Genomic DNA, 22,532 nt, shown 5'->3' with positions numbered 1-22,532 from the left:
TCTTGACCCTTGCAATATGTAACTTGTAAGATTGTAACACAAAAAAAATGCATGGTTCACTTGACGGTTTTTTAGACTCTTCAGGAACCTCCACAAAAGTACGTCAAAAAATTTTAAAACTGCTGTCACTTCAAAATGGACCTGGAATGGCTATTATCAAAAAGACAAAAAAATTACAAATGATGGCAGGGATTCAGAGAAAGAGGAACTCTTTCCATAATGGCAGAGCCATTATGGAAAACAGTATGGAGGTTCCTCAAAAAACTAAAAAGAAAACTACCATATGATCCAGCAATCCCACTACTGGGCAGATATTCAAAGAAAAGGAAATCAGTATGTCAAAGAGATATCTGCACATCCATGTTTCTTATACTACTACTCACAATAGGCAAGATAAGGAATCAATCTCAGGGTCTATTCAATGAAAGAATAGATACAGAAAATGTGGTGTATATACACAACAAAAGACTACTCAGCCATAAAAAGAAAAAAAGAAGAATTAAATCCTGTCATTTATGGCAACATGGATGAGCCTGGAGTTGTTAAGTGAAATAAGTCAAGCACAGAAAGACAAATACCATGGGTTCTCACTCCTATGTTGAATTTTCAAAATTATTATTATACTTTAAGTTCTGGGGTACATGTGCGGAATGTGCTGGTTTGTTACATAGGTATACATGTGCCATGGTGGTTTGCTTCACCATCCCCCCATCATCTACATTAAGTATTTCTCCTAATGTTATCCCTCCCCAAACCCCCACCCTCTGCTATCCCTCCCCTACCCACCCCCAACCCCAGACAGGCTCTGGTGTGTGATGTTCCCCTCCCTGTGTCCATGTGTGCTCATTGCTCAGCGCCCACTTATGAGTGAGAACATGCAGTGTCTGATTTTCTGTTCTTATTTCAATTTGCTGAGAATGATGGTTTCCAGCTTCATTCATGTCCCTGCAAAGGACATGAATTTTTCCATTTTTGTGGCTGAATAGTATTTCATGGTGTATATGTGCCACATTTTTTTAATCCAGTCTATCATTGATGGGTATTTGGGTTGGTTCCAAGTGTTTGCTATCATGAACAGTGCCACAATGAACATGCATGTGCATGTGTCTTTATAACAGAATGATTTATAATCCTTTGGATATAGACCCAGTAATGGGATTATTGGGTCAAATGGTATTTCTATTTCTAGATCCCTGAGGAATTGCCACACCGTCTTCACAATGGTTGAACTAATTTACACTCCCACCAACAGTGTAAAAGCGTTCCTATTTCTCCACATCCTCTCCAGCGTCTGTTGTCTCCTGATTTTTTTAATGATTGCCATTCTAACTGGCACGAGATGGTATCTTAATGTGGTTTTGATTTGCGTTTCTCTAATAATAAGTGACAATGAGCTTTTTTTCATATGTTTGTTGGCTGCATAAATGTCTTCTTTAGAGAAGTGTCTGTTCATATCCTTTGCCTACTTTTTGATGGGGTTGTTTGATTTTTTTCTTGTAAATTTGTTTAAGTTCCTTTTAGATTCTGGATATTAGACCTTTGTCAGATGGGTAGATTGCAAAAAAATTTTCCCATTCTGTTGGTTGCTGGTTCACTCTAATGATAATTTCTTTTGCTGTACAGTAGCACTTTAATTAGATCTCATTTATCTATTTTGACTTTTGTTGCCATTGCTTTTGGTGTTTTAGTCATGAAGTCCTTGCCTATGCCTATGTCCTGAATGGCATTGCCTAGGTTTTCTTCTAGGGTTTTTATGGTGTTAGGTCTTATGTTTAAATCTTTAATCCATCTGGAGTTAATTTTTGTATAAGGTGTAAGGAAGGGATCTAGTTTCAGCTTTCTGCGTATGGCTAGCCAGTTTTCCCAACACCATTTATTGAATAGAGGATCCTTTCTCCATTGCCTGTTTTTATCAGGTTTGTCACAGATTAGATGGTTGTAAATGTGTGGCATTATTTCTGAGGCCTCTGTTCTGTTCCATTGGTCTGTATTTCTGTTTTGGTACCAGTACCATGCTGTCTTGATTACTGTAGCCTTGTAGTATAGTTTGAAGTCAGGTAGCGTGATGCCTCCAGCTTTGTTTTTTGTTTGTTTTTTGCTTAGGATTCCCTTGGCTATACGGGCTCTTTTTTGGTTCCATATGAAGTTTAAGGTCAGGTTCATATGTGGAAATTTTTAAGAGTTGATCTCGTAGAAGTAAAAAGGAGAAGAGTGCTTACTAGAGGCTGGGAAGGGCAGGAGGTATGGGGGATAGAGAGAAGTTGGGTAACAGATACAAAATCACTACTAGATCGGAAGAATAAGTTATAATGTTCTGTAATGCTGTAGGGTGACTATAGTTAACAATAATTTATTGCACATCTTCAAATAGCTAGAAGAAAGGATTTTGAATGTTCCCAACACAGAGAAATGATAATTGAGGTGTGACACATATGGTAATTATCATAATATGATCAATACATATTCTATACATGTTTTTAAAATATACTGTACCCCATGCATATAGATAAATTGTTATATGTCAAGTAAAAAATAATAATGAATGGAATTTATTTCATTGACATTCGTAATTTTTCTGTAGGCTTTCTTACAAGAAGATCTTTATATTTTTATATCTTATTAGGGAGTCAAGAGGAGAAACTTAGGAATCTTGTGCTCTACATTATATTTTAGGAAAATCAAATATTTTGAAGTAGTACATAGTTTTTCTGTGTTGGATAGCATTTGTTGGATCTGTTTTTTACCTAAAAAGCAACTATTTTAATAGCTTGCAGCTCTTTCATGATTTTCTGTTTTGGAAAACTGTATTCCCATGGAAATTAACACCCACAAGGAAAATTTAGGAGCAGTACGTTCACTTTATTTTGTATTACATGGTCTTTCATTGCTTGCTTCATGTGGTCATTATTTTATTCTGGCATTTTGTAGACCGGTCTGCTCTGCACACGGAAATGTGGTTCTTCTCTGTCTATCTGACATGCATTCTCTCTTCTTTTCTCCTTTCTTTTTTGCTTCTTCTCTTGGGACATTTCCTCTTGTGTCATTCTTTTACTCTCTTTTATTCTCGTTGCTTCTCATCTCCTTTCCCTTAATTTCTCCTGCTTCCTCTGGCCTTAATCCCAGCTGGCAGAAACCTCCTTCCTGGGTCCAACCATCCATGCTCACCCAGCAGAATCACTCCTTTCTTGGCCCTGCTCCCACCCCACCCAGCAGGATTTCTCACTTAAGCAGAAAAAGGGTAGGGGGTTGGGAGGAGATCAGCCCAACTGCCTCTGAGTTGGCAAAGTGCCTCCCCTTGTTTTTCCCTCCCTTTGAATCTTCCCACACTCTCATCAACAGCCTGGCTTGGCACTCTCCCCAACCCCCTTCCTTACTCCCCCATCCTAGCCCACCAAACCCAGGCAGAAGAGCTCATTTTCTTTGCTGGATGCTGTAGTCAGCATGTCTGCTTTCCGTGTGGTCCTAGACTGTACTGCTCCCTGCCAACCAGCCACTGTCCTGTGGCTGCCTGCAGTCTCAGCCACTTTGTGCTATGGCTCTTGCTGTTCCATGGTACTAGAATCTTGCATTCCAGGGTATAAGCAACAGGAAGAAAGAGGGGGCAGTTCACAAACCCACTGTGCCCAGTTACCCTAGTAGCTTTGGCTACTACCAGTAGCGCATTCCAGGATGAAAGGCTCAGCAGTCCATAAAATGGATGTAGTTGGGTGAGCTTGTCATTAGTGCATCAGTAGGGGGGATTGGAGCACTTCTGCTGCTGGTTCTAGCCAAGAGCACCAGGCACATAAGGATTAATTTATCCATCCCTGCTCTTAAATTCATAAGCCTCGGCTTACTCATACTCAGTGATGCTTTCTTACATACACGATTTAAGTTATATGTAGTTGCATCAACACAAATGTTCATATGTTCATCTTCAATATTTGTTTCTAAGAGATTAGGAAAAGTGGAACTGGAACCCCAAGAGGTTCCTGTGTCTTTTTGTAGTTGTAGAAAGTAGTACTGGTCATTGGCTTCTCTGGAATACTAGGAGCTAAGAGACAAATTATATTCTTCCTATGGCATGAAGAACTCATGACCAGACTCTCCTATCAGAAAGGCAGAAAGAAATCTTAGCTCGGAGTCATCCAGGACCAAAATCCTGGAAGTCGTGAGCCCCTTTAAAATCCATTTGGTCAATGAATGTTGAGGATGTTCTCCACACCAAGCCCACTGCTAGGCATGAAGTAGGGATTCAACAGTGAGCAGACAGATATGGCCACTACCTTCTTGGAACTTAGAGTCTAACTACAAAAATCAGTTTGTAATTGCCAACAATGTTATATGTTATTAAATTTTATTTTTAAATGCCCATGATATGAAGAAAAGACGGCACAGAAGTTTCAAGTTAGACAGAAGAAATCTGAAGGACTACTGGACCATAGCTGTTTTATGACTCAAGGAGAGGATGTTAATTTTTTTCTGAATAGTTGGAATTCTGAGTATTTATCCTCATTGCAGAAACAATGCCTTTCAGAAGGAAATAATTCCTTTTTAGATCCAGAAGTAACCCTAGAGATTATCTGCTCTAAACCCCTCATTCTACAAGAGGAAATTGAGGCCTCAGGAAAGATGAGTATGTTGCTCAAGATAATGTATCCAATCATCAGCAGAACCCTAGGAAGAACCCAAGGTGCTTTCTCTAAGCCCTATATTATTTCCAAGATATCACACTGCTGTTTTTCCCCATTTTGAAAATAACATCTTATATACATTGCTTCTCAGAGACAGCAGACACTGAACTGTGTTCAATATGTTTCACAAAACAGAAAGAGCTGGCTTAAATTCAGCCTCTGCCAATTACAAACTACGTGGCTATGATCAACTTAATTTCTTCTTATTCCCAGTTTTTTTCTATAAAATGGGCTTATAGTATAACTTTGTACATATATACATGCATATATATGCATAGCTATGTACATAGATATATATAAATGTGATATGTAGATATATATGTATATAAATATATTTAGAGATCTATGTGTATAGATGTTTGTAGATATGTATATAGATTGCATGTGTGTATGTGTATGCAAAAATGGTCGGGTTAATAGAGAATATACTTAGAGTACTTAGGATGGTATCTGGCACATCAATTCTCAACCAGGAGTGAATTTTATTATAAAGCATTATTTTGAGATAATATAAATATCATAAGAGAGCTAATGAATGAGGATTAAAATAATTACTTCAAGTATAAAGTACTTGAGTGTAAGTGACAACCATATATCTTATGAATTCTACTGTTCCAGGCTAGACCAGGGGCATTATCTTTGCATTCACCAGCGCATGGTGGTGCATAGGCCTTGCACCTAATAAAGAGGCCTTGCACCTACTAAAGGTGGAATACACTTTTGATCTGATGAATATCCAGTGAAAAGCAAGAATATTTGATGGAGGAAAGCAGACGAATCATGTGCCATTGAATGTTGAATAAAGCAGACGTTATTAAGCTTCAAATCAATAATGTTAAAAATAATAATAAATTAAAACTTAGAAAAAAAGTAGAGGTTATTTGCCTTGATTAGGGTAAGGTCCGATGCTGAGACAAATTATATTTGTTAATTAGTTTCACAGGTAGAATATTAGAAATGGCTATAAGGGTTTTTCCTCATCATTCATTTGGAAGATGAGGATATCCTATCCCATCATCATATTGTAAATTTGTGGCAGAGCTGAAGTAGAATTAAGGTCGCCCAATTTCCAGGCCAACATTCTTTCTTTACACTAGGCTGTCTCACAGGGTACCCTTGAGACCAAAGATAGCTGACCATCATGATATTACTGTGGTCTTCTTCTCTTTTTTCCTCATTGTTCTGGGATATTGGTGGTCTGGGTTAACTGAGTCTTCAAATCAGGACCTCTCAAATCTGTGGCCAAGGGCAGTGGCTTCCCTTGAAATGAATGCCACTGCCACAGTAAGCAGCTACTTCATGGGCAAGATCCTGATACACAAAAAGATTGTACTAATTGTAGATCTGTTCCATGCCATGAAAATCTTAACTTGAATACAAGTCTGGAGGTATTTGCTAGAAATCACTGACAAGTAACACTTTGTCAAAGAGTTTGGTTTTATAATACATGATATGTTTGAACTAGTTTATAATTTCCCTTGACTCAAATCTTCAATGAATTGGTTTCAAATTAATCATGTGATTTTAGCTAGTGGTCTTTGAGGGTGTGTGCTTCTCTTGTACTTCTTGTTCTTTTCTCTTGATTATACATTACTCCTTAAGAAACCAGAAATGGGGAAAAATAAGAATACCTGGATATCAATAGGTTTTCTGTGGTAAATCAGTATTTTACAAAAGCATTGGTATTTTGTTTTTGTTTTTAAAAATACCCTATATAACTCAGTTTCATTTACTGCAGATATTTTGGATGATTCAGGAATTTGGGTGGGGTATTTTGACACCACATAATAAGATTTAGAGGATGGAGAAAATATTATTCTGGGTTTAGTTATTAAACTTCAGCTAAGGGAACAGTAATGCAAAACTGTGGATCTAATGAAAAGAAGGTGTTGCTTACATTTCTACTTCTGTTACTAGTAGGATTTTCTTCATCCTTTACCTTTCACTTAGGCATTTGGGTAGTGAGGATGAGGATGATGATGACAACAACTGATTGTATCATATTATGATACAATCATAATAGTAGCTAATATTAAATTGTGCTTACTGTATGCCAGGCAGCTTTCTAAGCATTGATTGTATTAACTCACATAATCTTTATAATAACTCTCTGAAGTATTTTCTCATTTTGTAGATAAAGAAACTAAAAGCCTGAGAACTTAAGCAATTTGTCCAGGGTCACACAGCTGATAGAGCCGGGATATGAGCTCAAGTTTTCTGGTTGCATGATCTATAGTCTAACCATAGAAATAGAAAATTAACAAACAGACTCACAGTTAAGAGTATAATTTTTGTGCTTGCGTTGGCAGCACATATACTAAAATTGAAATGATACAGAGAAAATTAGCATGGCCCCACTGTGCAAGGGTGACTAGCAAATTCATGCAGCATGTCATATTTAAATATATATATATATGCATATATATATATATATAATTTCAAAATCTGTTCAGTATTAGTTTATCCCTGATAATATCCCTTATAATATCATCAATATTATCAGTATCTGATCATTTTAAACTTACAAAGTAGCATCTTCATATTGTTCAACCTAATATTAAGAAGGAAAAGAACAGAATGAGTTATATAAAATTCAAGCCTGGTCATACTGCCCTCTGTTTAGTATTTTGAATTATGACCCACTCATTCAGTAAAGTTCAGGCTCCTTCACATGGTATAGAGGCTTTGTATGACTTGACCTCTCCTTTATTCTTTGAGCTGGGAGCTGGAACTAGTTTTAGTTTTCTGCAGCTCTCCTGTTATTTCATTCCTTTGATCTTTCTTCATGTTTCTTCTGGCTCCCATTCCCGTCACACCTAACTATCGTCTTTGCCCCTACTTCATAAGTGTTGCTAACAGGCAGTGACTTTCTAATTCATTTGGTATCCCCACTGCTTGTCTTCAGAGTCTATAGTAAGTGCTCAAGAAAAAGGATGTCAATAAGAGGTCAACTTTAATACCAGAATTTTACATGGAACAGAATTCATTACTGAAATCATAGGCAATTGCAAGGTTTTCATGTTTGCCTTGAGCACGACAGAATTCCTAGCACAAAGGTACTAGGCAACAAATTTTTTAAATGCCTTTAATTTATTTAAAAACAGAATATTTACATTTGATTAACCTTTGCCAACAATAAATCAAATAAACCGTGTGGTTGCTTTCCTAGATTAGTCATTTTAAGATGGGTAGATCATCAAATCACGTTGAGAGTAGTCAGTGAACTCTTGCTGTAAATCCAAGCAGTTGCAGCTGTTCTGAATTTCCCCTGGAGGGATTTGAGAGACACAAAGTATAGACACAACAGGCATCTTGAGGACAGTGCTCTTTTGCAGAGATTGACTCTATTTCAATGAGTTAGGAATGATTAGCAGATTGAACATTATAGCTGGATAGAGGCCAAGGCTGAGGGCCAGATAACTTGAGCCAAAGTTCCAGCTATATTATTTTCATAAAAGGAGGAAACACTATCAAAATAGAAACACTGGAATATTTATGTGGGAGTATCTTATCATACATGTAAATATATGCACACAAATCCCCACCCCAACCCTGCACACATACACACATTTTCCTGTTTAAATATTATATCATTTCTTTGGAAAGAGAGAGGACAAAGAGCTCTAGAAATTCTTGAATGAAAACCAAAACATTTGGAAATCTTGTTCTGTAAGCAGAGCTTAGCTGTTTTTTTTTTCCCCAAAATAATATCCTCAGTGGTACGTAATAATGGATTTGTAAGTTATAAGGAATTTGTACAACATATTCCTGTTTGCTTTTTATGAAGGAATATTGCTAGCATGTTGACACTGGTTCCATCAACTTAAGCTGGAGAATTTGTAACTGTCGCCTAAATTAGGCTAGTTTGTTTCATTTTCTATTGAAAGAGGTAGATATTCAGCTCCGATAGTACATCTTCCCGTCTATCACAGTTATAACAGGAAAACACATAAAATTAAACTATTGGTGTGAAGCATCACACACCCCCTAAGTCAGTGTGTTGTGTTCCTTAGAAATACTCATAAAATATAACCAGTAGTCAAGAATTGTCAAGATAAGGATTGTGACCAATTTCTGCTTATTGTTGTAAGATCTTATCTTTCTCTTCTTCTTTTCCCCAGCCCCATTGTAAGAGACTCTGTCCAATAAAAATGATAGGTGAACAAAGGAAAAACATTTAACACCTACTAACTGAGTCATGATCTTCAAACACTGTTGCTCATGTAACCCCTAAAAAAAAAAAAAATCAAATTTTTACAAATCCCTTGCTGATTTTTAAATGGCCATCTAAATTTTTTGGCAGGATTTTAAAAGATGGAATTCATAATATATGGACATTTTCAAATAAAATTATTATATCAATTTCAAATATACCCACTGAAATCTAAATATTGTAGCAAATGTTTTTCTAGTATCCATTTGTTAACAAGCACATTTTTCAATACAGAAATTTTGCTGACTTCTTATTTTCTTAGTCCTATTCTACTTCTACATAATTCTATTCTGATGCAATATTTTTTTTCTAATTGCTAATTGTATATAATTTGTCATGCATGCTATACATTTTGATACTTTTTACACATAAAAATACTATTGAAAATTCATCTCTTAATCAGATACATTGTTAAGTAGTTTATGTATCCATGGATTTCTATTATTCATTGTTAGGTTAAGAGAGCATACCACATCAATTTTATATCCTTTTTTCAGTTATATGGATGTTAGTGCTGAAAACCTTCTTCATATAAATATGTATATGGGAGTTGAAAAAGTTGTGTTACATTGATGTCACTCAATTCTTGGAGTTCCTCCTGAGTTGCATGCCAAAAATAACATTGGTTATCTATCATCAAAAATGTATCATAAATGATTTATTAGCTTACAAGTCCCTTAGGTCCTTTTCAACTTTATTGAAATTGAAGAATTTGAAACTTTTGACATGCAAAAGGAGTTGTTACACAATCATTACAGTCATTCACTTTCTCAATTTCTGGGAGGCCCTCCAAAAAGACTTTCCTAGGACTTGCTAAATGACTATATGTTAGTTTTAGTTATGCAAGATGAATAAGTTCTGGAGATACGCCGTAAAACAGTGTCTGTAGTTAAGAAAAGCTTCTTAAAGACCCTGCTTATTATTTTTTGGTTAAAGAAGGGTTTCCAAATGTCAAGCTTTTGAATCATGCCGAAGATTCTTCACCTCAGGGAAATGTATCTTAGTAAGATTTGAAGAGATGAGAAGTACACATTTCTTTTGAAAAATAAAAGACAGGCAATTGTGCAAAGGTGCCATAGACACTTTCTCCAGCGTACTAATTTAGTTATACACGTATGTTGAGGTTCTGGAAGTTGATTCTTTTAAAACGATGCATTGCCACTTGCAAAGTCTTTGCATTACATACATTCCTCATTTGCAGAAGAGGAAACAGTTTTGAAGACTTTAAGTAGTTTTTCTAATGTCATTCAACTATAAAGAGGGAGAGTTCACTGTGGTCAAGTAGGCTTCATCCCTGGGATGCAAGGTTGGTTCAACATAAGCAAATCAATAAATGTGACCCATCACATAGCAGAATTAAAGACAAAAACTGCATGATTATTTCAATAGATGCAGGAAAGGCTTTTGATGAAATTCAATATTCCTTCATGTTCAAAACTCTCAATAGGGTCAGGCACGGTGGCTCACACCTGTAATCCCAGCACTTTGGGAGGCCGAGGTGGGTGGATCACAAGGTCAAGAGATCGAAACCATCCTGGCCATGATGAAATCCCATCTCTACTAAAAATACGAAAATTAGCCAGGCATGGTGGCACGTGCCTATAGTCCCAGCTACTCAGGAGGCTGAGGCAGAAGAATTGCTTGAACCCAGGAGGCGGAGGTTGCAGTGAGCTGATATTGTGCCACTGCACTCCAGCCTGGTGACAGAGCAAGACTCCGTCTCAAAACAAACAAACAAACAAAAAACAAAAACCTCTCAATAAACTTGGTATTGAAGAAGCATACCTTAAAATAATAAGAGACATCTATGACAAATCCACAGCCAACATCATACTGAATGAGGAAAATACTTGAAAACCAGCTTAAGACAAGGATGTTCTCTCTCACCATTCCTATTAAACATAGCACTGGAAGTCCTAGCCAGGGCATTCAGGCAACAGAAAGAAATAAAGGGCATCCAAATAGGAAGAGAGGAAGTCAAACTATCCCTATTTGGAGATTACATGATTCTGTATCTAGAAAACCCTGTAGTCTCTGACCAAAAACTCATTCAGCTGATAAACAATTCCAGCAAAGCTTCAGAATACAAAATCATTGTACAAAAATCAGGAATGTAATTTCATTTACATTGTACAAAAATCAGGAATGTAATTTCATTTACACAAGGAAAAAAATACATCCAGCCAGGGAGGTGAAATATCTCTACAATGAGAATGACAAAACACTGCTCAAATAAATCAGAGATGACACAAACAGTGGGAAAACATTCCATTCTCATGGATAGGAAGAATCAATATTATTACAATGGCCATAGTTCCCAAAGCAATTTAAAGATGCAGTGCTATTCCTATCAGACTACCAATAACATTGTTCACAGAACTAGAAAATACAATTTTAAATTCATATGGAACCAAAAAAAGATCCTGAAGAGTCAAGACAATACTAAGCAAAAAGAAAAAAGGTAGAGGCATCATGTAACCCAACTTCAACCTATACTATGGGGCTATAATAACCAAAATAGCATGGTACTGGTACAAAAACAGACACATAGACCAATGGAACAGAATAGAGAGCCCAGAAATAAGGCCACACACCTATAACCATCTGATCTTTGACAAAGTGAACAAAGACAAGATATGGGGAAAGGATTCCCTTTTCAATAAATTATACTGGGATAACTGGCTAGCCATATGCAGAAGATTGAAATTGCACCCCTTTCTTACACCATATACAAAAATCAACTCAAGAAGGGTTAAAGACAAATATAAAACCAAGAACTAAAAAAATCCTGGAAGACAACCTCAGCAATACCATTCTAGACATAGGAATGGGCAAAAGTTTCATGAGAAAGACACCAAAAGCAATTGCAACAAAAGCAAAAACTGACAAATGGAATCTAATAAAACTTAGGAGCTTCTGCACAGCAAAAGAAACTATCACCAGAGTAAATATGCAACCTACAGAATAGGAGAAAATATTTGCAAACTCTTCATCTGACAAAGGCCTAATATTCAGGACGTATAAGGAACTTAAACAAATTTACAAGGAAAAAAGCAACTCCATTAAAAAGTGGGCAAAAGACATGAACAGACACTTTTCAAAGGCATGCATGCAGCTAACGAGCATATGAAAAATGCTCAATACCACTGATCTTTAAAGAAATGCGAATCAGAACCACAGTGAGATATCATCTCATACCAGTCAGAATAGCTATTATTAAAAAGTCAAAAAAACAACAGATACTGATGAGATTGCTGAGAAAAGGGAACACTTACACACGGGGGGTAGAAATGTAAATTAGTTCAACATTGTGGAAAGCAGTGTGATGGTACCTCAAAGAGCTAAAAATAGAACTACCACTGGACCCAGCAATACCATTACTAGGTACATTCTCAAAGTAATATAGCCTACCATAAAGACACATGCATGTAAATGTTTACTGCAGCACTATTCATAATAACAACAATGTGGAATTAGCCTAAATGCCCATCAGTGACATATTGGATAAAGAAAATGTGGTACATATACACCATGGTATACTATGCAGCCATGAAAAGGAATGAGATCATGTCCTTTGCAGGGACATAGATGGAGTTGGAAGCCATTATCCTCAGCAAACTAATGCAGGAACAGAAAACCAAACACCATGTGTTCTCACTTATAAGTGGGAGCTAAATAATGAGAAGTTTGTGAACACAAAGAGGGAAACAATAGACCCTGCGGACTACTTGAGGGCGAAGGGGAAGGGAAAGGAGAGGTTCAGAAAAAATAACTATTGGATACTAGGCTTAGTACCTGGTTGATGAAATAATCTGTACAACAAACCCTCATGACATGAGTTTAATATAACAAACCTGCGCATGTACCCCTGAACCTAAAGTAAAAGTTAAAAAAAGTGGTGGAGTTAGCCTGCAAACCCAGATATCTGACCCCAGAGTTCATACTGTTACTCGCAATTTATCCGTAGCACTCATTGCTCAGTCATTATCCATCGAAGAAATGATCCAGAAATATTTTGCTGCTATTTCCAGGTTATATTTTACATAAACAGTTATTTCTAAGTTGTAGCTTAGTATTCTCAGTGTCTGGTTCCACAGGGCCTGCATGGGTTTGGAGTTCACTAAATGTTAGGTGTTTAGCCAAGTTTGGATGATAGCCAATGTTAGCAATTTGAAAATGATATCCCATGCTAGAGGAAATCAGGCTATGCTTGTTCAAATTGCCCATCATTCCAAACTCATTGAAAACATGGCGTGCTTTGTAGTGTGCTAAGTCCTGCATGCTCATATCATATATAGTTACGTATTGCTGTTGGCGGCATGAATCCTGATTCTGTCACCTACTATGTTTTTCTGGGCAGTTTTTGATCTCTATGGACATGAGTTTCCTAGTCTATAAAATGTGACAAATAATAGTAGACTCATGGTAAACATTAAATAAGATAATGTGTGTAAAAGCTTACTAAAGTCCTAGGGATGTAGTAAGTGCTGATTGGCATACATTTCTGTGCTCTATCGATGATGGTTCTCTATAGCAGGCGTTCCCAACCCCTGGGCCATGGACAGGTACTGGTTTGTGACCTGTTAGGAACAGTACTGCATAGCAGGAGGTGCGTGGCAGGTGAGCAAGCCTTACCACGTGAGCTCTGCCTCCTGTCAGATCAGTGGCAACATTAGATTCTCATCAGAGAGTGAGCCCTATTGTGAACTGCACATGTGAGGCATCTAGGTTGCATGCTTCTTATGAGAATCTAATGCCAAATGATCTGAAGTGGAACAGTTTCATCCTGAAACCATCTCAAATCCTAGTCAGTGGAAAAATTGTCTTCCACAAAACCAGTCCCTGGTACCAAAAAGATTGGGGACTGTTGCTCTACAGGAAGAAATTTTGCTCCCTCCCCAGGGGACATTTAGCAATGTCTGGAGGAAATTTTTGTTGTCATAGTTGGAAAGAGCTACTATTATCTAGCAGATAGCAGCCGAGAATTCTGCTAGACATCCTACAATACCCCACACCCTCTGATAATACAAGCATCAATAATACTGAGGTTAAGAAACCCTTCTCTATATTAACAGATTGGATTAGTACATTAAAATATGATTTGCAAAACACTACTGTAATTCTTTTTAAAAACTTTTAGAAGAAATATCAAATTCTGGCCGGGCGCAGTGGCTCAAGCCTGTAATCCCAGCACTGTGGGAGGCCGAGGCGGGTGGATCACGAGGTCAAGAGATCGAGACTATCCTGGTTAACATGGTGAAACCCCGTCTCTACTAAAAATACAAAAAATTAGCTGGGCATGGTGGCGTGTGCCTGTAATCCCAGCTACTCAGGAGGCTGAGGCAGGAGAATTGCCTGAACCCAGGAGGCGGAGGTTGCGGTGAGCCGAGATCACGCCATTGCACTCCAGCCTGGGTAACATGAGTGAAACTCCGTCTCAAAAAAACTACAAAAAAAAAGGAAAATTCAAATTCTGTGATTCTGCTAGGGTTGAATGATCTCTTGGGTATGATCATTGCAGCATCTTATGCTCCAGACACCCCAAGTTGTTAGTGGCTCCTCAGTCACTTCAAGCCCTTTCATGGATCCATGCTTGTGCAGTTTTGTTCCCTTTGCCTAGAATATCCTATGTCTTGTGTGTGTGTTCATTTCTTACTAGACCACAGGATTTACAACAAATTCATTTCTATGATACCTTTCATCTCATCCCTTGTCCCTTAGATTTATAGCTGTAACACAGCTAGACCTGAAATTTGGGGTTCATAGGTATCTTCTCTCTGTTCTCACTTACCATATAGTATTATAATGTTTGGTAGATTTTCTTTTCTCTAATATTCTATGAATTCCTTTCTGGCAAGATTATGTGTCCTGTATTTTTTATAGCGTCTGCTAAACAGCATATGGATGTGGAGAAAGCATTAATAAATTTTTGGTGAATGAATGAAGGAGTAAACAAATAAAATGAGGTGCATTTTAAAATACTAGAGCACAGCATATGGGACTCTGCTTGGTTCCCAACTTCCTGGGAATTTTCCATTCCTTTTTTGGAGAAGTGAAGGTGAACAAGTCTACTGACCCTGGGAAGCACTGGCTTAGTATCAAAGTAAGCCATCTGGAAGGCTGAGTTCAACAATAGGAAGTGGCTAATCACACATTTATCTCTTTTATGTTATCTGGTTACTAAGATTCTTTCCAAATGTTTTCCTAAAACCATGGTAGTGCACGTGTGTGTGTTTAAAGCTATTTGCATACGTTGATGGTTGGGGGTAGTGTGTTTTAATTCATGCAAGACTGCAAGACATAGCATTCAGGGTACTATAGATTTTTACCATTTAAACAAGCTATTTAACAAATCCACAAATGAAACCATTACTACCATAGGTGGCTATATTGGTCTGTTCTCACACTGCTAATAAGGATATACCTGATACTGCATAATTTACAAAGGAAAGAGGTTTAATTGACTCACAGTTCTACAGGGCTGGTGAGGCCTCAGGAAACTTAGAATCATGGCAGAAGGGGAAGCAAACACAACCTCCTTCATGTAATGGCAGCAAGGAAAAGTGCTGAGCGAAAGGGGGGAAATCCTCTTATGAAACCATCAGATCACATAAGAACTCACCGTCACAAGAACAGCATGAGGGTAACTGCCCCCAAGATTAAATTACCTTCCACCAGGTCCCTCCCATGACATGTGGGGATTATGGGAACTACAATTTAAGATGAAATTTGGGTAGGATCTCAGCCAAACCATATCAGTGGCATGTTTTCCATTAAAACTTGAGGATTACAAATGTGAAAATATGGAAGCAGTTATATGAAAGTAAACCGTGAGCTATAGAACAAGGTATAAAAAAATTGAATTCATATTATATATGAAATATTTAAGACAAAATCATAAATACTAATAAAGCAAGTTTACTCTATGCTATAATTTAATATTCAAAACAAAGAAAGTTGCTTTATTATTTGCATGCCATATCGTTGTTCATTTGGAAAATCTAAAGGTATCAAAAACGCTAACATTAATAGAATAGATTTGCAAGGTGGTAAGATAGTTTAAAATTAATAAAATTTGTTATGGAGAAACATTACACTTTTAAAAATGTGATAAAATTCTATGTATACTAACAAGAAAAAAATATGTTTCCTAAGAATGATTTGAAAGAAAATTATGTGACCATCATGAGGAACTGTAAAAAGCTGTAAAAATTTTACTGATATTGATATATGAATAAGGGCTGGGCACGGTGGCTTATGCCTGTAATCCCAACTGTTTGGGAAGCTGAGGTGGGAGAATTGCTTGAGCTTGGGAGTTTGAGACCAGCCTGGGCAATGTTGTAAGACCCCATCTCTAGAAAAAAATACAAAAATTAGCTGGGCATGGTGGTGTGCGTCTGTGGTCCCAGCTGCATGGGTGGCTGAGGCAGAAGAATCACTTGAACCTAGGAAGTGGAGGTTGTAGTGAGCCAAGATCATATCACTGTACTCCAACCTGGGAAACAGAGCAAGACCCTGTCTCAACAGAAAACAAAATAGAAACAAAAACAAAATAAAAAAAAAACTTCTATATGAATATCAATTTATGGATTTATACAGGAAGAATTGCCCTTTCCAGGGCAATTATAATACTTATGTATATTTTTCATGATATTCTATTTCATGCATCAAAGTGTCCGTAAAGCAATACCAATATGTCATGAAGACATATCCCTGACATCCAACCAAGCCTGTCTCTGTAGTGACCAGGATATACCAATCTCCAAAATGTAGTTTCTTACAGACCAATATCTCTAATGAACATAGATGCAAAAATCCTTACCAAAATACCCGCAAATCAATCCAACTGCACATCAAAAAGACACTTCACTTTAATCAAGTGGGTTTCATCCCAGGTATGCAGAGATGGTTCGACATACGTAATTTAATAAATGCAATTCAGTACATATACAAAATTAAAAACAAAACCATGTGATCATCTCAATAGATGGGAGAAAAGCATTTGATAAAAATCCAGCATCTCTTTATAACAATAACCGTTAGCAAACTAGGCATAGAAGGAACATACCTCAAAATATAAGAGTCATATATGACAAACATGCAGTCAACATTATACTGAATGTGAAAAAGTTTAAAGCCTTCCCCTTAAGAACTGGAGCAGGACCAAGATGGCCATTTTCAACACTTTATTCAACATAGTACTCGAAGTCCTCACCAGAGCAATCAGGAAGAAGAAATAAAGAGCATCCAAATTGGAAAAGTGGAAGTCAAACTCTCGTTGATGCTGATATGACTTTATATCTAAAAAACACTAAAGACCCCTCCAAAAGACTCCTAGATTTGATCAATGAATTTAGTAAAGTCTCAGATTATAAAAATCAGCGTACACAAATCAATAGCACTGCTCTGCATGAATAACCACCACGCTGACAGTCCAATCAATAATTCAATCCCTTTTACAACAGCAACAAAAAAACAAACCTCCTAGGAATATACTTAACCAAGGAGGTGAATGATCTCTACAAGGAGAACTACAAAGCACTGATGAAAGAAACCATAGATGACACAAACAATGGGAAAACATCCCGTGCTTATTAATTGGAAAAATCAATATAAGGAAAGTGACCAGACTGCACAATGCAATGTACAGATTCAATGCAATTCCTATCAAAATAACAATGTCATTTTTCACATAATTTAAAAAAATCTTAAAATTCATATGGAACCAAATAAGAATCCAAAGAGCCAAAGCAAAAAGAACAAATATAGAGGCATCACATTAACTCAACTTCAAATTACACTACAAAGCTATGGTAATCAAAACAGCATAATACTGATATAAAAGTAGACTTATAGACCAAGGTAACAGAATAGAGAACCCAGGAATAAAGCTAAATACCTACAACCAACTGATGTTCAACAAAGCAGACAAAAATATACACACTGGGGGAAAGGATACCCTATTCAATAAATGGTGGTGGGAAAATTGGATAGCCACATGTAGAAGAATTAAACTGAATCCGTTTCCCTCACCATATAAAAAAATTAACTCAAAATGGATTAAAAACTTAAATCTAAGATCTAAAACCCTAAAAATTCTACAATAAAATATATATGCTACATATATATAAATATAAATAAAGAAATGTATAATCATATCACTGTACTCTAACCTGGGCAACAGAGCAAGATCCCATCTCAAAACAAAACAGAATAGAAACAGAAACAAAACAAAAACAAAACAAACCTCTATCAATAAGAATACCAGTTTATGAATTTATATATAAATATATATTTATAATAAATATATATGTGGTATATATGTTATATAATTATATACAATAATTATAAATATATATATGTGGTATATATATATTATAAATATATATACACACACCATGAAATATGATATATAAATATATATATATACAACATGGAATATTATTCATCCATAAAATAAATGAAATAATGTCTTTTGCAGCAACTTTGATGGAACTGGAGGTCATTATCCTAAGTAGTATATATCCTATACCACATATATATTTATTATAAATATTTTATATTTATTATAAATATAATTATATATAATATAATAAATATAGATGGCATATTATGTATATTTTATATATAATTATATAATATAAATATATGTGGCATATGTATTTATTATAAACATATAAATATATGTGTGATATATATTTATATAAATATATATATATATATATACACACACCATGGAATACTATATGTAAATATATATATACACCATGGAATACTATTCAGCATAAAATAAATGAAAGAATGCCTTTTGCAGCAACTTTGATGGAACTGGAGGCCATTATCCTAAGTGAAGTAATTCAGGAATGGAAAATCAAATAGTGCATGTTCTCACTTATAAGTGGGAGCTAAGCTGTGGGTATGCCAAGGCATACAATGTGGTATAATGGACATTGAAGACTCAGAAGTGGGGAGAGTGGGAGGGAAATGAGGGATAAAAACAACTACCTAGTAGTTTTTTATAATAGTGTATCATATACACTATTTGAATGATGTGTACACTAAAATCCCAGACTTTATTACTATATAATGCATCCATGGAACAAAAAACCAGTTGTACCCCTAAAACTGTTGAAAAAAAAATTTTATGAAATTCACATAAGAAAATTACAAATGGGCGATAAACATAAGTAAATATGCACAATGTCATTAATCATGGATGAATACAAATTAAAATGAAAATATTTCTGAGCCCTAATATTGGCAAACATCTATTGATACTTTCCTCTGTAATTAAGGATGTAGGTAAATAGGAAGTTTCATACAATGATGATGGAAGTATAAGTTGGTGAATCCTTTATGGAGCATGATTTTTACATTTTTATGAAAACATTAAAAATTCATATTATTCACCTCATTAATTTTTTAGGAATCAACCAATAAAGAAAAAATAAAAATCCTTTAAAAATGCAATTTCTCTACTTTGAATATTTCTAGATGTACCTTGATGTTTTTCTTTTTTTGAAAACATTTTTTATTATAAGAAAATAAAATTACTTATAATAGATATATTTCCAATATTTATATTCTCTATAGTCCCCTAGTCCTTTATCCACACATATGTAACCATATTTTTCAAATATTGGAATTATAGTATACATAATTTGTAACTTGCTTTCTTTGTCTGACAATATAACAGGAGCATTTTCAATATTCATAGTCTTCAAAGAAACAATTTTTGAATGGCTATATGAATATTTCATCATTTGTAAATATTGTCTTTTATTTAGCTAACCTACCACTATTGGACAGTTACTACCATCATAATGGAGTAGTGAATATCCCTTTATCTTTGCTCTAGTCTCTGATTTAACTCTTAGAAATAAATTCTAAAAGTTGAAAGTACCAAGTAAAGACATGTAAATGTTTTTAAGCCTTTTGATGCCCGCCAACAAACTGTTCTTTCTCCAATATCCATAACAGTACAGGTTTAAAGAAACTTCATCAATATTGTGTTGCAGGTATGATGTATGAAAAAGTATGTCTCATTTAATTTTATACCATTTCATTTACAAGTAGGATTAATCACTTTAATACATTCATTTTCCATTTTCTTTTTTGAACTATCTGTTCATGACCTTTGCCTATTTTCCTTTGAATGTATTTGTTTTTTATTACTATTAAAGTACTTTCATCATCTAACATATTTCTCATGTATAAAAAACAGTACCTTGATATTTTTCTTCCCTGTCTTCTGCTTTTAAGAAATGTTTTTAATTTCATTTTTTCTTTTGAAATGATTATAGAGTTACATGCAATTTTAAGAGGTAGTATAAAGAGATCCTCTATATCCTTTTCTGCTTTAAAGGATATCCTCTATATCTTTTTCCCCAATGGTAACAGCTTGAGGTACTATAGTGCTGTATCTCAAACAGGATATTGACATCGATATGGTTACAATACAGAACATTTCTACCACCACAAGAATCCTTTTGTTTCTCTTTTAGAGCCTCAGTCACTTCCTGCCAACCCATAGCCACCACCTCCACCTTTAACCTATTGCAACCACTAATGTATTCTCTTTTTCTATAATTTTGTCATTTCACGAATGTTATATAAATGGAACCATGTAGAATGTGACATTTTGAGCCTGGCTTTTTTCACACGGCATAATTCTCTAGAGATTTTTTCAGATGGTTGTGTGTACCAATAATTCATTTCTTTTTATTGCTAAGTAGTATTTCATAGTATAAATGTACCACAGTTTAACCATTTGCTTCTTGAAGGACATCTGGATTGTTTCCAGGTTTTGGCTTTTATGAATAATGCTGCTATAAACATTTGTGTGTAGGTTTTAATGTGAACAAAAGTCTTTACTTCACTGGGCTAAATGCCCAGGAGTGTAATTGTGAGATTGTACAGTAGTTGCATATTTTTTGTTTAAGAACCTGCCAAAATGTTTTCCAGAGTGGCTGAACTACTTTACATTTCCATCAGAAATGTATGAGTGATCCAGTTTCTCTGCATCCTTTTCAGCACTTGGTGTTGTCACTATTGTTTATTTAACTATTCTGATAGGTGTGTTGTGATGACACATTTTAGTTTTAATTTGCATGTCCCCAGTGACTAATGTTAAACATCTTTTCATACATTCATTTGCCATCTGTATCTTTTCTTCAGTGAACTGTCTCTTCATGTCTTTTGTCCATTGTCTAATTGTTGTGTCTGCTTTTCTACTTTTAAGTTATGAGAGTTCTTTATATAGTCTACATATTAGACCTGTGTCAGATATTTAGGTTGCAAATATTTTCTTCCATTCTGTGGGTTGACTTTTTAATTCTTCTGTGGAGGCTTTTACAGAGCAAAAAATTTTTAAGTTTGAAGTCCATGTATCAACTTTATTTCTATGAATTGTGCTTTTGGCGTCAAGTTTATGAACTTTTTGCCTAATACTGGTTCCTGAAGATTTTCTCCTATGTTTGTTTCTAAAAGTTTTATAGTTTTATATTTTAAACTTAAGTCCATGATATTTTGACTTAATTTTTGTATAAGTTTTGAGACTTAGGTCAAGGTTAATTTTTTGTACTTACAGATGTCTGATTGTTTCAATACCATTTCTTGAAAAGGCTGTCTTTCCTCTATTAAATAGTTTTTGTACTTTGGTTAAAAATCAGCCAGGTGTAGATAACGGTGCAGCAAACCACCGTGGCACAGGTATACCTATGTAACCTGCACGTTCTGCACATGTATCCCAGAACTTAAAATATGAGTTTTAAAAAGCTAAAAAAAAAAATCAGCCAGGCACATTAGTTTACCTCTATTTCTGGATTGCTCTTTTGTATTGTTGATCTATCAATCACATAGTCTTGATTACTTTAGATACATAAGTCTTTAAAGCAGGTAGACTAATTCCTTCTACTGTATTCTTCTTTATGATAATTGTCTTAGCTAATTTTAATTTATTTGCCTTCCCATATAAATTTTAGAATAATATTGTCTACATTTTTAAAAATCTTGTTGGGATTTTCCTAGGAGTTGTATTGTATCTATATATTAATTGTGGAAGAATTGACATTTTTACTATGTTGAACTTTTCAATCCATAAACATGATATGTCAATATAGATATTTGATTTCTTTTATCAGTATTGTACAAAGTTTTGTACATCCTTTGTTACATTTCTACCTAAATGCTTTATTATTTTTGAGCAATTGTAAATAACTATAAACATATTTTCAATTTCAGTGTCCACATGTTCACTTCTACTACATAGAAACAATTGATTTGCATTTGTTTTCCTTGTATCCTGCAACCTTGCTTAACTTACCTGTTCTAGGAGGGTTTTGGTTATTTGCTTTTGGTAGATTCCTTGAAATTTTTCATAAGGAGAATCACATCACTTACAAATAGGTACACTTTTTTATTTCTGCCTTTCTAATCTGAATAAATTTTATTTCATTTCCTTGCCTTACTATTATGGTTAGAACTTCCAGCACTGTTTTAAAGAAGAATTACTTTATTTCCGATCATGAGGAAAAAGCATTCAGTGTTCCATCATTAAGAATAATATTATTTGTGGCTCATGCCTGAGGTCTCAACACTTTGGGAAGCCGAGGTAGGCAGATTGCCTGAGTCCAGGAGTTTGAGAC

The 22,532-nt window shown here is 35.3% G+C and overlaps 1 protein-coding gene and 1 non-coding gene across 3 annotated transcripts in view; both read left to right on the top strand.

Annotated features, from left to right (window-relative positions):
* The window catches only part of SVEP1 (sushi, von Willebrand factor type A, EGF and pentraxin domain containing 1), a 219,641-nt gene that overhangs the window by 43,851 nt on the left and 153,258 nt on the right, over window positions 1–22,532 (top strand). The window lies entirely within an intron of this gene.
* On the top strand, window positions 6,967–7,075 carry LOC116524943. The gene has a single exon (XR_004257541.1). It is a non-coding gene; the product is annotated as a U6 spliceosomal RNA (small nuclear RNA).

The sequence above is a fragment of the Sapajus apella genome, unplaced genomic scaffold, assembly GCF_009761245.1.
Source record: "Sapajus apella isolate SASKATOON/1434 unplaced genomic scaffold, GSC_monkey_1.0 scaffold46, whole genome shotgun sequence".
NCBI classification, from domain to species: domain Eukaryota; kingdom Metazoa; phylum Chordata; class Mammalia; order Primates; family Cebidae; genus Sapajus; species Sapajus apella.
Note: the sequence above shows the minus strand (reverse complement) of the source record. Positions and strands in the feature narration are given on the sequence as shown.